The sequence below is a fragment of the Quercus robur genome, chromosome 3, assembly GCF_932294415.1.
Source record: "Quercus robur chromosome 3, dhQueRobu3.1, whole genome shotgun sequence".
Lineage (NCBI taxonomy): Eukaryota > Viridiplantae > Streptophyta > Magnoliopsida > Fagales > Fagaceae > Quercus > Quercus robur.
Window position 1 is genome coordinate 65639931 of NC_065536.1, and position 17858 is coordinate 65657788.

The following is a 17858-nucleotide window of genomic DNA, read 5'->3' on the forward strand; positions in this document are numbered from 1 at the left end:
CAGGTTTGGGCCGAGGTTTTGCAAAACTGGATCCGACTCGTGGGCTTGGATTCGCGACCCGAACTCAGCTCGATTATTAAACGGATTTTTTTCCCGGGATCCAGACCCACCTCGTCAGATCCCGTTTAGTCCAACCAGATTTGGGCCCAAATCATGGCCCAACCAAAAAAAATTGAAGCCCATTAAGATGTTTTGCCTAGATTCAAGCCCATTCAAGCGATGTAACGTGACCCAAATGCCAAAATTTGACATTTAGGCCACGTTATACGGCAGCCAAATCAATCCAAATCATAGGTTAATCATAAATCAATAAATCACCTGTTAATTATATATCTATAAATCAATAAATCATAACTAAGATTTTAAATCAATAAATCACCATGCTAAGATAACCATTTAATCATTAATCAACAAAATCATAGCTAAAATCACCAGCTAAACATAAAAATAAAATAAATCAAACAAGTCCAAGAAATAAGTATCACAAGTCCAACAAGTTCAAGAAATTAAAGAGTTACAAAATAAATCCCACGAGTCTAAGAAATTAAAAAGGCTAAGAAATTACAAAATGTCTTATCCTCCACAAACCAACAAATTAAAAAGGCTAAGAAATTACAAAAGGCTAAAAAGGCTTAGAATAATTACAAACCAACAAATTAATCCAACTAAATTATTACAAAATGTCTAATCCTCCACAATTGTGACACAACTCCCATCTTCTTCATTAGGCTCCCTATCATCAAGAATTGATTGAAGTGTACAATCTCCAGACATAGTTGAACCTACAACAACAATGAATTAAAAAATGGAATAAACTTCATCAAATTGTAACTAGCAAATATAAAAATGCAATTTTGATTTTATAAATAGAAATTAGACAATTGTTAACCGTTGATTTCACTCCATAACCAATTCTGAGCACACATCATTGCCTTTATAGTCTTGGGATGTAGCCTACTATGGTGTGGACTTAAAAGTCTCCCACTAGTGCTAAAAGCAGATTCTGAAGTAACAGTTGTGACAAGAATGGCTAAAATATTTATTGCAATCCTTTGTAAAGTAGAATACTTGAGACCATTACTTTTCCACCATCCCAAAATATCAAAACCTTCACTCCTCTTCAACACTCCCTCATCAATGAAATGATCAAATTCCATTCTAGCACTCCATGTTTCTTTGAACTACTTGAACTATTGTTCACAAACAAATCAAAAGATGACATAGCCCCACTCAACCTAAACTTCATTTGTGCCACAGGGCTTGAAGTACTTACAGGAATATGAGAACTTCATTATCTACAGAGGGCTCATCTATATCTCCATACTCAGCAAGCAAATCATAATAAAGATTCTTAATTTTTTCAATCTCCAAATCAGAATTATCACCATAAATGTTAGGATAATAAAACTCCAATAACTTCATCTTATATCTTGGATCTAAGATAGCAGCAACAGTCATAACAATTACTTAGTAAATGAACGGCTAGAGGAATTAGGGGCGAAACTAAAATTTTATGAATGGGACCAAAATAATAACAACTACTCCATAAAATTGAACTAATTTAATAATGTCATACAAGAAATATAAAGAGTTTGGAGAGTTAACCATATTTCTTTTGAAAATTTTAGGTAAATTTAAGGGGTAAAAATCTAACATTTAAAAAGTTTGGGAGGCTAATGGTATATTTTTTGAAATCTTTTATAAAATTGAAAAAGTTTGGGGAGCTATGGCCCCCACCATTCTTAGTGGATATGCCCCTGAAAGGAATAATTAGAAATCACCATGGTCATTGGATATTAGCTAGGACTGCCTCGACAATTGTTAGGAAGACTTTAGAAGTAAATGATGCAATTTCTGTTGCCCAGAATGGAAAGCACAACTATGAATTACCAAATCAAACATGTGTACACGTTGTGTCACAGATCGAGCTAATGAGAAAGGTGAACAAGCAAAATAAAAATTTCTGCCTTGTGCCCTCCAAAGTCCAAACTAGTCCCAAGGCCTGAATTATTTCTCCTCCCGACTCACAAGATTGGTTAAAGCATCATGCATGGCACTTGCATCTCCTTGAGTTAGAGGGAATCTTATATGGACGAAATCTTCATTTTCAGCACTTGCATCTCCTTGAATTAGAGGAATCTATATATGGACGAAATCTTCATTTTCAGCTAATTCCCAGGAGAAAAGGAGAAGACCTTTGCATGAGAATAAATAAATAGATAAACAAAAGGGAAGAGACAATAATTGAGATACAGAGTTGATCTATGGGAAGTATAGTCAAAATAATAATTGAATGTTGAAGCTAAATGTAGCGAGACGATAAGCAATAAGATACAAGTCATTATTAGAATATGGTTAAATAATTAAATTCATAATTTCCTAACGGTTTAAGTTTTTAGGAGAATCGATAATTTAACATAGTATCAGATAAGATAATTTATGCCAATGATAGTATACATGTTATCAATAAACTAAGAGTTCATCAAAATAACAACTAATTAAGGGCTCGTTTGGATTGAGGGAGAATGGTGGGGGAGTAGAGTAGAATTGATTGAAAATAAACTAATCTAGGCCAATTCTACTCTTAGTAGGTAAAATAAAGTAAACGTGAAATATCTTAGTAGCTAGAGGAAAATAAAGCAAAAGTGATTACCATAGTAGCGGCGAGCGTTATTTCAATTAATTGCTAGGGATCTATTTTCTTGTGTAACTTGAGTAGAGGAAAATTCGATATTCATTAAGTCAGTTTTAGTTCACGATGTATTGAATTTATCTTCGTTTAAATAAAATTACACGTCTTATCATTAAAAAAGAAAAAGAAAAAGGAGCCCTTGATGAATTAGTTAAAAAGGCTACCCATTGACTAACATGGTAGCCACTCACAAAATTGAGTCCATTGAAGATGGATTCAAATTTTTTACTCCATTAAATTGACCCAGATTTCTTTATTCATGAAGCCCATGTAGGCATACACCCATGGTTGTCAAAATTTCGATCCAGATCGTAAAATTGCACGATTTTACGATCCCACCTCACCAAAAAGTTTAAAATCGTAGCAGGATCGTAAAAATGGTAGGATCGTATGTAGAATCGTGTAGGATCGTATGTAGGATCGTGTAGGATCGTATAGGATCGTATGGGATCCTACTGATCCTACCATTTGGCTTCTTTTATTCTTTTTTTTTTTTTTTTTTTTTAAGTGGGATTCATTTGGGTAAGATAATCCACCTAAACCCACAAGCCCAATGGGTTATCAGAAGCCCAATAATGAATTGAAGTCCCAAATTTACCCCTATGTCAACATAAAATCTCAAAAAAACCTGTAGTACTTAAGTTTAACGTTTTGGATGTTGATACTAGGAAGGATATAGATGATGAAATGGGATATGACAATGATAGTGATTAGATTAGAAGAACCTTGGAATGAAAATTCTCTTTTGGATTTCATATTTGTAATTAGCTAGTTTAACTTTAGATTGAGAATTCTCTTTTGGATTACATATTGTAAATTTGTAATTAGCTAGTTTTTATATGCTAACTAGCCTAACTTATTTTGGATTTGGAACTTAGAATTTGGAAAACATTTTCCATATGTGTAGATGATATTTTGGTACTTAGTTGCTAATTAAACATGTATTGAACTTTTTAGATACATTATGTCAAAAGTTAAATATATTTTGTTTTGTTAGAATGACATAAGAACGATGTAGTGCGTGCAAATTACATTTTATGATGCAATTTTTTTTTTAATGGATGGATTCATATTTTAAGTGATTATATAACATACAAAGTCACTATCAATAGATTTTTTGCTTAAAATCTGAAAATAGGTAGAATTTTACAATTTACGATTCGATCCTATGATTCACGATCCTACCTATCTCCCACGATCCTACGTAGAATCTTGATTTTGACAACCTTGCATACACCATTGTCATTGCACATGTGAAGGCCAAGTACACGTTATTTGCATTAGGGCCAATGGACTATAACTAGTGAATGCAAAATATACATAGGAGTGTTGTGGTTACTACATGTTTTTGTGCTTACAAACTAATGTGTTAGTGTCACCAATAACAAAGAGACAATTCAATATTCATTTATAAGGTGGTTGAATTCTACTAATCACATTCATTGTCTCATCATCACTTGAGTGTTACTCTTTTCCATTGCTTAAAGCTCCACTTTACTACTACAAGTAGGGTGTGCATGGGTAGTGGTGGCTCCAGGAATTTTTCTCAAGGTGTTCTTAGGTGGGCTTGCTCTGTTACAATTTTTTTTTTCTTCAGATTCTCTGTTACAATTTTTTCTTTTTTAGATTTTAGTTCATTTTTTTTTTTAGCTTTTTCTTTTTGCTTGAAAGCAATGTTATGAATACTGTTTTGGACCTTGCTTCGGTTTGTTTAGTGAAACGGAATATTTCGGTACCGATCTATTTTGATGTATCGTTTCAGGGTGTTTCAGGGTTTCTAAAAAAAATTAAAAAAAAAATATTTATATTTTCTTATACAACATAAAATTATTGATCCAAATAAGTAAACTCCAAATAAAAAAAATCATTTAGTTTTTCTTTTTTGACACTCAAATCATTTAGTTATTACATAACAACTATTGTTTTAGAATATTAAAACATAAATATGTAATTAAATAATGAAAAACAACAACCAAAAATAGTACAATAAGAGTGTATATATGTATATCAAGGGAGTTAATACCGTACCGGAAGCCATTTCGGTTTAGTCAAAGAAGTGAAATATTTCGATACCAGTTAATACTGGTGTACCGTTTCGAAATTACTGTTATATATATATATATATATATATAATTATTTAAAATGATAAATTTACATTTTATATATTTTTATTTTTAGAATACATATGTAACCTATTCAATCAGTCAATCAATCAATAATAATAATAATGGTAATCTATGATTTCAAAACTTAAAAAACCAATAATATATATATATATATATATATATATATATATATATATGAAAATATGGAACCTTTATTACAATAGGTGAATATAAGTACATTGATGTGAGAATGGTACAGAGGGAACCATTTACGAGGACTTGAATCACCTGAGTGAAAGGCTGAAAGCTTGCCTCATGGCTATCTGTCTAAAGCTTTAACCCATTTGTCTTTTCACTTGGTCACATGACCATGTGGGGGGTAAAGAGTGAAGATAAAGACAAAGTCCTCTCACTTCCCATCTCAATTTAAATTTCCATCAGAAATTCACGTGGGGTGAAAACCAAAAAGTGAAATGGAAAAAAGAGAAGAGGCTTGACAGATGTGTTGATGAGAGCGAGACCGAGAAGAAGAAGAAGCAAATGTAGCAGCAATGGTGTTCTGCAGCAACAACGTCTGCTAAATCTGGTTTTACAAAACCTCTTCTTCTTACTCTACTTCTTTTCAACCCTCTTGTTTCCCAAAAATTTGCAAAGAAATCAAAACTTTTGTTTCGCTTCGGTATCCAGTTACTGGCCGAAACACTCTTCTTCTTTTTTTCTTTTTTTTTTGCTTGAAAATGGAACAAATAATTTTTTTTATTTTATTTGAGGGTGTTCCTAATTTTGATTGAGGGTGTTTCTAATTTTTTTTAGAGGGTAAACAAATAAATTTTTTTTTTTAATTATTACATTTTTTTTTCTTTTCTTTTCAGGTTAGAGTGTTCTTAGGAACACCATGAATGCATGGGTTGAGTTGGTTCAAGTTAAGGGAATTTTTTGACCCAACCTACCATGGTGGGTTAAAAAGAAAATTCAACCCAACCCACATGGGTCGGGTTGGGTCAAGTTGAACCCATGAGTTTAACAATTTTATTTATTTATTACTACTATTATTATTAAATTGAGCAAAAAAAAAAATTTATCACACTTGCCAACTGAGTTGATAAACAAAATATACATCAATATATGAACTAATATTCCAACTCAGTTATACATTAATATATGAACTAATATACATTAATATTGGCTTTTTATATAAGATAGAAGGAAGAGCTGGTTATTTAAAAAAATTTATTAATTATATAATATATATTTTAAATATATATTAAATATATGGGTGGGTCGGGTCGGGTTTGGAATTTTATGACCCGAACCCAACCCAACCAGCTATCAAAAACTTTTTTGTAACCCAACCCAACCCACCATGCCCTAAAAACCAACTCAACCTGACGGGTTGAGTTAGATCGGGTCGGGTTGAGTCGGTTTTGGCGAGTCCGCGGGTTGGCTACACACCCCTAACTACAAGAGTTAGGCCTTTTTTGTAGTGATACTTTGAGTTAAGTAATGTGTTTGAGCTTGGTGAGAAACTATAATTAAAGTGTGTGTATTTAGCAATTAGTTTGTTTCTCAAAAAAAAAAAAAAAAAAAAAAAACATTCGTTGTCTCATCAATTTGCAAGCTTTATGTAGTAAAAATTGTAGTATATTTATTATTTTTCAAACATATAATATAGATTGGCATCTAAATAGTGTTTAACCATAAATAACATCTTCAGCTCGGTCACATCCTTCTAAACATGTAGGGCCTCCTTGTAAGATTTAATTGGTTTTCAATGTCGCATTCATGCTGTGAGGCAAAATCTGTAGCACACTCGTTAGCTCAATGTGAGGAAGATGAAGGTTTTGTGTGGGGAAAAGGGTTGCTTGGTGAATGGGGGAAATGAGGCCATTTGTAATGCTGGTGAGATATGAAGGAAAAGATTAGTCATTCTGAGTTTTGGTGCAAAAGGGTCAATGAGAATTTGATGTGGGAGAGTTTTTCTTGGTGAAAGGAAGTGAAACCAAAGCACAAGGGTTGAGGGATATAAGTTATAATTGATTTGTGAAGATAAGATGGGCATCCATAATTCTTAGTAGTCACATAGCTTTTTATATCAATGAAAAATACAAAATGAAGAAGACGATGGAGCGGAGTTAAAAAAAGTGAACAAACCCAATGACCCATTAGTTGATGTGGCAATTTTAATATTTTTTTTTATATTTATATTTAGGCCGTTTGACACATTAGACTTTTTCATTCAAGAGATAACGGCAAAAATTAAATTGACACGGCACTGAAAGGTTAAGAACTAAATTGACACAATTGAAAAGTTAGAGACTAAATTGAAATCTAGTGTAAATGATAGAGACCAAATATGTAATTTATCCTTTAAATAATCATATAAAGTGGTTCTTTCCCTTATTTGTTTTGACTCATAGATGAGATAGTTGATGCTACAATAATTGTCAATCAACTAAGGATTCATCAAAACTTCAACCAATTAAAGGTATGTGTTCAAGAAAGATTAATGATTGCATGATTTCATTATAAATATGTTTCATTGGGTTCAAGTTGGTTTAACTAGTAAAATTTTTTATTGTCGAATAAGATATATGAGATTCAATCAATTAGCATCTTAGCCTTATAATGAGAACAAACATTATGAAGTGGATGTATGTCATAGGTTTAAATTTTATATATATATATATATATATATATATATATATATATATAAACTTCATGTTAGAGAACATGAGGTTGTGCCATGTGGTGCATTTCTTGAGATTCCTTTTTTTTAGGAAGGAGATTCTCTTTAATTAGGCTTCTACTTCAATAAAGTTTGAATTTATTTCAAAGTATTAGTTCATTTTTTTTTAAAGAGTTTCAACCTATAGTGTCTGCTTCTGATGATAACTCTTTATCATTAGACCAAGATACCAATCAGTTTTTGATATAGGTGAGAATTGAACTCCAAAGTATTAGTTCATTGAATTAGCCAATAAAGTAAATGCATATATTAATTATCTATAGTTGTGCATTGGTTATTTTATATTAAATGAATTTATATGAACTCTATATAAGAAATTATTTTTAGTTGGAATAATAATAATAATAATAATTGTAAGGACTAGATTTGAGTTCTTAACCCAAAAGGTGGATGAACTCATGCTCAAAAAGCCCAAAATAATGAATTTGTAGAGAGTGGGTTGGAAAACTGGGTTTTAATAAATCAGAAAAACACTAAAATAGATTCAAATGACAAGAGAATGGAAAATAGATAGGTTTATGCTAAAGATAATCATCCTCGGCAAAGTCCGAAGATATCTGTTCTTATATATTGCCCTTAGGTTTGATTACAAGATTTGTTACTGATTGCTACAATGTTTCCCCTTTGATTTTTTGATCCCTTTCTCCCATTGCCTCCTCTTTCTTTTATACTCTCTTCTCCTTTCGTCTTCGTCCTCCACGTGCATGCCAGATGACCAGTGTTGATACTTGTCCCATCAGCACCTTCCATAAGTCTGGTGTAATAGCTGTAAGACTGATAACCACTATTCAGGTATCACCTCCACATTAATGCGGCCAGAGAATTAGTAGCAGAGCATTTAATGCGGTGGTAGCAGCTTTCCCTTTAGATATTTTTGGATTCCCTTTTGTCCTTTGTCTCTACAATGCTTATCTGAGCCAACAGAACTTCCTGGAACACTCCTCTGGGCGATAGACCACTGTAGACTTCAAAATTTTATGATGTATTCACAACCGTCCAATTGTTCATGATAAAATGTTTGTGATCGAATTAATCTCCAATTGATGAGGTAGAGGATCAGCAAATGAAATCAAGCCATGTGGCAACATCAAATAAGAAAGCCATATGGCAATGTCAGAAGAAAAGACCTATATGGAAAGTTCTTATTAAATGGGAGACTAAATTAAATCCATAATTAACTCTCAATAAATGCTGAGAGAAAATTCCAAATTAAATATGATTGAGTTGCCTATAAATAGGGGCTTCTCATATGAGAAAGGAGAAACTTAGAAAGAAAAACCCTACTGACACTCTGCCAAAATAGAGAGTCACCTCTAAGTCCAAAAGAGCACCTTTGCTCCCTCAAAATCAAAGCTCATTTCTACTTCCTTAAATCAAAGTAGAGATTTTCCTTCAATTAAGTTCGAGATCAAGTCAACGGCCCTCAACTTCAAATCAAAACTCAAGTACATCCAATCACACATCCAACTCGGAGACATCAAAGTACAATTCAAGATCAAACTTCATAGCCCTTTGGATCGTAAAGTTACTTGGAGATCGAATTATAGGAGTTTTATTGTATTCTTTCATTATAAAGAGTCATACATAGGATTGTACTCACATATATACAAATCAATACAATTGATACTTTGTTACACTATTTCGTGATCGTGTGATTCTTCTTTTACAAAAAATTGTGTGTACAAATTTCTGGCACACCCAGTGGGACCTCTCTGTCTCTCATCTCTTTCTCCATCCTAGAAATCTTCAAGTCTCCAATCTACCAAGATCAATGGCCTCGAAGAAGTCTCAGACGCCTAAGAATGCTACCAAAAGCATTGGAGGGTCAACAAGCAACAGTACTTCCATAGGTCCCATGACCCGAAACAAAGCTAAGGCAATAAGGCTCATCACATCACAAGAAGTTGAGGGAAAGGCTCCTGTGACCAAACTTATAAGTGCCCTAGCCCAGCCAAAGACTGTGATCTCCTTGAGCACTTTGAGGACAAGCAAGCACACTTCCTCTAGGAGGGGAGATTCAGCATTCACTCCAGAGGACTCAACGATAGGGAGTGAATATCACTATTCTGCATCAGGTGCTGAGTCGAGTACTGCTTCACAGTTAGGTTCTTCCCAAGGATCCCCCCAAGAAGTTACTTCATCTATCTTCTTGGAGAATTCTTCTCGTACAATAGCCATGGCGGCCATGGTGACGAAGAGTGCCACCATTGACAAAAAGATTGCTGAAATGGGACATGCCATAGCCAAGCTTACCAAGATCGTGGAGGAGAAAGACCTTCAAATTGCCACACTTATGAACAAGCTTGAGGTTCAAAATCGAGGGGAGTCCAACAAAGGTCATTCTCACATGCATCAGCTTACATCCCAAGGAGCTCATACATCTTCTCCAAAGAAGGCTGATGGTCCATAAGGGAGCTCTACCTCAATTTCATCTCTATCGGTCCAGCAGTTACAGGACATGATAACGAACACCATTCGAGCTCAATATGGTGGGGCACCACAAAACTCTCTGATGTATTCAAAACCATACACCAAGAGGATTGACATGTTATAGATGCCTGCGGGTTATCAACCTCCTAAGTTTCAACAATTCAATGGGAAAGGGAATCCGAAGCAACATATCGCTCATTTCATCGAGACTTGCAATAACGCTGGTACGGATGGGGACTTGCTCAAGAAGCAATTTGTGCGTACTCTTCGAGGAAATGCCTTTGATTAGTACACGGATCTTGAGCCCAAGTTCATTGATAGCTGGGAGCAAATGGAAAGGGAATTCTTGAACCGTTTCTATAGTACCCGACGTAGCGTAAGTATACTGGAATTAACCAACACGAAACAATGGAAAGATGAACCAGTGGTAGACTACATCAATCATTGGCGCTCATTGAGTCTCGACTGCAAAGATCGCCTTTCTGAGTCTTCAGGAGTGGCGATGTGCATCCAAGGTATGCACTGGGGGTTGCTTTACATCCTCCAAGGAATCAAACCTCACACCTTTGAAGAACTTGCTACCTGAGCCCATGACATGGAGCGTAGCCTGTCTAGCCATGGAGAAAAGGGCTTACCTGTTGATATGCAGCATAAAGAGAAGAAAGATACGAGGAAGGGGGATAAGTCTTCCAGATCCACGGTTAAGGAATCTATGGCCATTGCTGTGGAGCCTATGAAGATCTCCAGTAAAGAGAATAAGAAAATGGAGAAAAGGGTCGGTCCAATGCAAGAGCGGGAAAAACATCGATTGACTTTGAAAGAGATGGAAGAAAAGACATATCCTTTTCCAGATGCTGATGTCCAAGGCATGCTCGAGGACTTATTAGAGAAGAATATGATAAAGCTTCCAGAATGCAAGCGTTTGAAGGAAATGGGGCGTACCAACTACCCAAAATACTGCGTATACCATCAAGTTGTGAGTCACCCTGTGGAAATTTATTTATTTATTTATTTTTTGAAAGACCTTATCCTAAGGCTTGCAAAGGAGGGTAAAATTCTTTTAGACCTAGATGAAACTGCTGAGGCAAATCATGCTATGTTCGCTATTGGATCCCCAATTTCTGTGAAGTCACCAACTCCAACGGAAGTGCGGTCCACCTTGCCATCAACATCAAAGGCCTATTACAAGCACATCCAATTTGGAACACTTGAGCCTATGTGTATGTCATGCTTCAGCCCTCAAGATGATGATAGAGTTGACGACGAATTGGTGGGCGACGAAGAGGGTTGGACTTTTGTGACCTACAAGAGACTTTGAAAATAACGTAACCCAAAACCCCATGTTCCTTACAAGAAAAAGGAGCTTAAAGCAAGCGATTCAAAAGTTGCTCCCAAGGGAAAGGGAGCAAATGGTCTGAAGAAACAAAGAAAGGGAGGTCGTTTGAATGAGTTATTGCAAAATGAAGGTCCCCTGTCGGTCACGCAGCATGAGTTTTTCCCTAGAGGCTTTCTTACAGAGGGCCTAATGACAACCACTTACATGGTCTCTTGCCATGATGCTAATGACCAAGAAGACCTCGCTGAAAAGGAGGAAAAGTGAACCTTGAAGAAACCAAAGTAACCAAGGAAGAGGGAAGTGAAACCCATGCCTCAGAAGAAGCGGTTGCTTTATGTGCTCACTGCCACAACAAGATGACGTTCGCCGATGAGGATCTTCTATTGGGCTCCAAACCACACAATTGACCACTTTTTGTCTCAGGTTACACATAAGGGGAAAGAGTAAGCCGCATCCTCATAGACGACGGGTCTGCCGTCAACATAATGCCTAAAGGAACAATGAGACGTCTAGGCATATCCGTGAAAGAGTTATCAAAAAGTCGACTCGTCATCCAAGGCTTCAACCAAGAAGGTCAAAGGGCAATCGGCATGATTTGGTTAGATGTGATTGTTGATGAGTTGAAAGCAAGACCTCTCTTCCATGTGATCGATTCAAAGACTTCTTATAACTTGTTGTTAGGACGACCGTGGATTCATGGGAATGGTGTTGTACCTTCCACATTACATCAATGCTTCAAGTATTGCAACGACAAGCAAATAAAAGTGGTGATAGCAGATTTGCAACCATTTACAGCGGCAGAATCTCACTTTGCAGACGCCAAGTTTTACTTTGATTGCGACACAACTTCCAATGTACCACAAGAAGAGTTAATGGAAAAGAAGAAGGCAAAATGTATGGAAGGAGGCGAGCCCCTCACGGAAGGTCCCCAACCTAACTTTGAAGTGAGACAGAAGTTTCGTGAAGAGAAGAAAGAGGCACCCATGGTCTTACGATATGTACCCGCATCTAAACGGAAGGAAGGGCAATCCCCATTTAGGTTGATGATGGAGACTAAGGATAAGTGCAAAAAGCCTCTTCAAGAGGAAGATATCGCTATCCTTAAAAGTGATTTCACCTTGCCATTACCAAAGTTAGACCAAGTGACTTCAACAAAACCCCCACTCATGGGTTTCACTAGAGCCACGCATAACCTTGTTAAAGAAGATTCGTTGCCAGTCAAAAGAACAGAAGAGGGTTTTGACCCTAAAGCGTATAAACTCTTGGAAAAATCAGGCTACGATTTCAAAAACCCTCCACAATTAGGGCAACTTTATTCAGATTACGTGGAAGAGAAGTCACATGGGCATAACTCGACCCAAAGCAAATTGAAGCAACAAGGCTATGCGATCGAGATTCCTATAATCGGGTTAAGGTATTTGTCACAAGAGCCAGTTCGAATCTCGGCCAAAGGGAAAGGAAAAAAGGCAACATCACAACACATCACCTTTGAAGTTGAGGAGGAGGGGAAGCCGAAGCCCGTGTCAAGATCTTCTGTATTTGACCGTCTAGGAACATCTGCTCCTCGAAAGTCAGTATTTTATAGATTAAGCATTTCTCTCCCTACAAAGGAAGGAACCTTATGTACACGTAGGTCGGCATTTGATAGGCTTGGGTCTACAAGTAGCTCAACTAACACCCCATAACCCAAGGAAGGGAAAAGTGGCCTACAAAAGAGAAATGGCACTGAAGCCTACAGCCTTATCCCTTTGCGCATGAAACATGAGTTGATTGTAGAAGTTAGTACAGGAAACTCCCTTAAAGTAAAGTGGCGGACTATTGTGCACACACGAGAGCTCGAGAAGCAAGTTGACGATGGGGAGGAGGATCACGAGACACTAGTCCTTCCTTCTTGCCACGTGATAGCGGAAACCGATTTCGAATCAGACGCATCAGATGATGAACCAAATGAAGCCCCTCGGGCAATAGAAGACGGGGGGCAAGCAATTGTAGATGAGCTTAAAGAATTAAACTTAGGGATTGACAAGGAACCTCGCCCAATCTACGTGAGTTCGCTTTTGACACCGGATGAAGAAAGCAAATACTTTGAGCTTTTAATGGAGTACAAAGATGTGTTTGCCTGGACATACAAGGAGATGCCAGATTTAGACCCAATAATTGTAGTTCACTGGTAGCAATAAAGCAAGGAGTGCGCCCAATTAAGCAGGCCCAACGCCGCTTTCGACTCGAACTCCTCCCACAAATTGAGGCAGAAGTTAACAAACTCGAGCAGGCAGGATTCATCAGGGAAGTACAATTCCCAAAGTGGATTGCAAACATTGTCCCTGTCAAAAAGAAAAATGGAAAAATTTGAGTTTGTGTTAATTTTCAGGACTTGAATAGAGCGTGCCCAAAGGATGACTTCCCACTTTCAAATACAGAGCTTATGGTTGATCCGACTATTGGTCATGAAGTAGTATCATTCATGGATGGCTCATCAGGACACAACCAAATTTGAATGGCACCCGAGGATGAAGAGCTCACTGCTTTTCGAACTCCAAAGGGGATCTACTGTTATAGGGTGATGCCTTTTGGGCTCAAGAATGCTGGCGCAACATATCAACGTGCAATGCAACAAATTTTCGATGACATACTCCACAAAATTGTTCAATGTTATGTTGACGATCTAGTTGTTAAGACAAAGAAAAGAGGGGATCATTTGCGGGACTTGCGTATTGTATTTAATCGACTAAGGAAATATCAACTCAGAATGAACCCTCTTAAATGCGCGTTTGGCGTCACGTCTAGGAAGTTTCTAGGCTTTATTGTTCGACATCGAGGTATCGAAGTGGATCAATCCAAAATAGACGCTATCCAAAGGATGCCCAAACCAAAGAACTTATGAGAGCTCCGAAGCTTACAAGGCCATCTTGCATACATTCGACGTTTCATATCGAATATAGCAGGACGGTGTCAACCATTCAGTCGATTGATGAGGAAAGATGCCACCTTTGAATGGAATGAGGTTTACAGGAATGCGTTTGAAAGCATTAAAAGGTATCTGCTTAACCCACTTGTCTTAGGAGTGCCTATGCCAGGAAAACCTTTAGTGCTCTACATCGCTGCACAAGAACAATCACTTGGGGCCCTCTTAGCTCAGAAAAATGAAGAAGAGAAAGAGAAAGCATTGTATTACCTTAGTCGAAAGCTAACTGGGGTAGAATTGTGGTATTCTCCAATAGAGAAGATGTGTCTTGCGCTTTTCTTCTCCATTCAAAAATTAAGGTATTACATGTAAGCACATGTAATACACTTGGTTGCAAAGATAGATCCAGTAAAATACGTCTTGTCTAGGGCAATCATGTCTGGTCGGTTGGCAAAATGGGCTGTGGCCTTTCAAGAGTTTGAAATCGTGTATGTGCCCCAAAAGGCCATCAAGGGGCAAACACTAGCAAATTTCCTTGCTGATCATCCTATTCCTGTTGATTGGGAGCTCTCAGATGATTTTCCAGATGAAGATGTATTGAACACTAAAGTCCTCCCATCTTGGATGATGTTCTTTGTTGGGGCCGCGCGACAAGAAGAATCTGGTGCGGGGTTGTTTTCGTGTCGCCACAGAAACAAGTGCTACCATTGGCCTTTGTGCTTAGTGAACCATGTTCAAACAACGTTGCTGAGTATCAAGCCCTTATTGCCGGCCTCCAAATGGCCCTCGATATGAAGATCTCATACTTAGAAGTCTATGGCGATTCCAAGTTGGTAATTAATCAACTTTTGACACACTATGAAGTTAAACATGAGGGTTTGATTCCTTACTTTCAGATGGCTACGCGACTAATTGAGAAGTTCGACGGAGTTTCCTTGGAACATAGTGTAAAAGATAAATCACACGATCACGAAATAGTGTAACAAATAATCAATTTGTATTTGATTTGTATATATGTGAGTACAATCCTCTGTATGAATCTTTACAATGAAAGAGTACAATAAATTCCTCTGATTTGCTGTGGAGTTTTGGGTTACACTATTTTTATTTCTTTATCAAATAATAAGGAACTCAACATCTCAAGAATTACATTGTAAAGATGTAACTATTTATATTCAAGTACCAAATTTAGGCAAGATAGAGGGAAAGAAAAGAGAAGTTTCACTAAGTAGCAAAATAGTTTTTATCAAATACATATACCCAATAGAACTGCAAAAGATAATTGACAATGGAAAGGGCCTTGATGCAACATCGCCTCCAATCTGAAGCCCCTCAAAACCATAAATAAAATTACAATTAAAAAATAAAAAATAACAAATCAACCTCGCCAATTTATGTTTAAATAATAGCGTATAATGAATAAAGCAAGGAAAAAAAACACAAAACATGCATACGTCACGTAAAAAGTCAGTTTTCATAACTTGAAAACACCAAAAACTTGTTTTCAATTTTCATAACTCTAAGTGTGCATTTGCCTATCGTTTCAGTTGCGTTAGGCATTTTTTTGGGGGTCTCACGACACTGTTTATGGGACTACCAAACTCAGCAAAACATGCATACCCTTACATTTTTGGGTCCCACAATACTATTTACACCTTTAAAAATTATTTTGCTACAGTGTTTTCAGTAATAAGTTTTAAGTTTTCAGCAAATAAGTAGTATCCAAACAGACTCTAACTCAATTTTTTAAGTTATGAAAACTAAAAACAAAAATTATACCAAACACATAATTTTGAGGTGGGACTCATGAATTTTGATATTTGAGTGATGGAAACTGAGTTTTGAGTTAGGGTTTTGGCTAAACCAAACACTTTCTCACTGACTCACAAACCCAGCAACGAACCCACATCAACCTAGCAACAAACCCACGAACCTACATCGACCCACCACCACGAACCCATCGACGAGAAGGAGAAGAGGGAGGCACTGAAGAGAAAAAAAAAGGAGAGAGAGAGAGAGAGAGAGAGAGAGAGAGAGAGAGAGAGAGAGAGAATCGTTTTTTAATGAGAGAAGAGAGATGGAAGAATAAACATTTTTTTATTACATTTTTTTTTGATACGTTTTTATTACATATGTTGCTACAATAAACTGCCAAAAATGACAGTTTATTGTAGTAAGTTTGTTAAATTTTTTAGCAATGGCACCATTGATATAGCTTTGTTTTTGTTATTTGTGGTGCTAAAAATAGCAATTTAATAATATACCTCCATCAATGCTAATGCTCTAATGAACAACATAACATTCTCCAATTAGCAACCTATATATTTCTCTCTCTCTCTCTCTCTTCTTCTTTTTTTTTTTTTTTTTTTTTTTTTTTTTTTTTTTTTTTGTGGAGTAACAACCATATTTCTCTTTGAATTGCTGTGGTTGGTAATGTTGGGTAACAACCATATCTTTTAGATCAATGATATACCAATTTTTTTTTTTTTTTTCATTTTGAATAAAAAAAATGAAAAGAAAGAAGCAAAAAGAAAACTTTACATAAATGTTTTGATAGGCCATTAACATTTGCAGTAACTGCTAACTTCTTCACATAAAAAGAAACTACTAATTCTTGAAAAATAACATATTGCAAGGATTTATGTTATTAATGTGTTATTAAGCTTCTAATGATAGCTATTTTTATTTCTACCACCAGTTTCTAATGGATAACATAGTATTCTCAAATTTGCTAACTATATACTTCTCTTTATATTGCTGTGGTGGGTGACATTGGAGTAACAATTAACAACCATATTTTATATCAATTCGGTACATGTTGTTTGTTCTATCAAAAACACAAAATAAAGTATTACTTTGAGTTGTCTTTTCTTTGTCACAAGGATTACTCTCACTCTATCGCTACAAAAACTAAACTAAAGTTTATATATTGGAAATTATGAAATCCTTTGTGTGTTGGTGTTGCTCTTTTCACCATTAAAATGATCTTGGAGATGTAGTCTCTTTTCTCTTTTACCTCTACAAGTTTCTTTTAGAGAAAAATAAAATAAGATCTTTGGAGTTCTTAAAAGATAAATTGTAATAGCTTTGTCTTTGCTTTTTATGTTAAAACAAGATCCTATGTTTAGTTGGTTTAAGTCATTTGGTCATGCCTACCCTCATGTTTGTGAATGCCTGTCAATTGTTTTGTGGAAATAAATTGGTAGAAAGTAGAAACATAAGTAATGTGCTTTTGTTTAATCTTATAAAAATGATACATTATGGTTATTTTCCAAGACATAATATTTATGTTTTGTAATAAATATTGATTTTTATTTATTTTTAAATAATTGTATCCAGTGGCGGCTCTAGAATTTTTTTTCTTAGGAGGAGCGAGTAAAAATATTATATTATCAAAATATATATATTTTAAAATTTATATATAATTATTTTTATTAAGCCGTGCATTGCATGAGCATAATACTAATAAAAAATAAAAAACAAGAAACAAAACAAACCAAACCTAGCTTAAGGAAGACGCCAAATTATGGTAAATCCTAAATCAATCAGGATCTCAAAATCTATGTGGGGGGTTTTTGTTGCTAAGGTCAGATTGCCGATGGTGAAGGGGACATGGGTTTGTAGCCGTTGCCAGAGTGAGATCC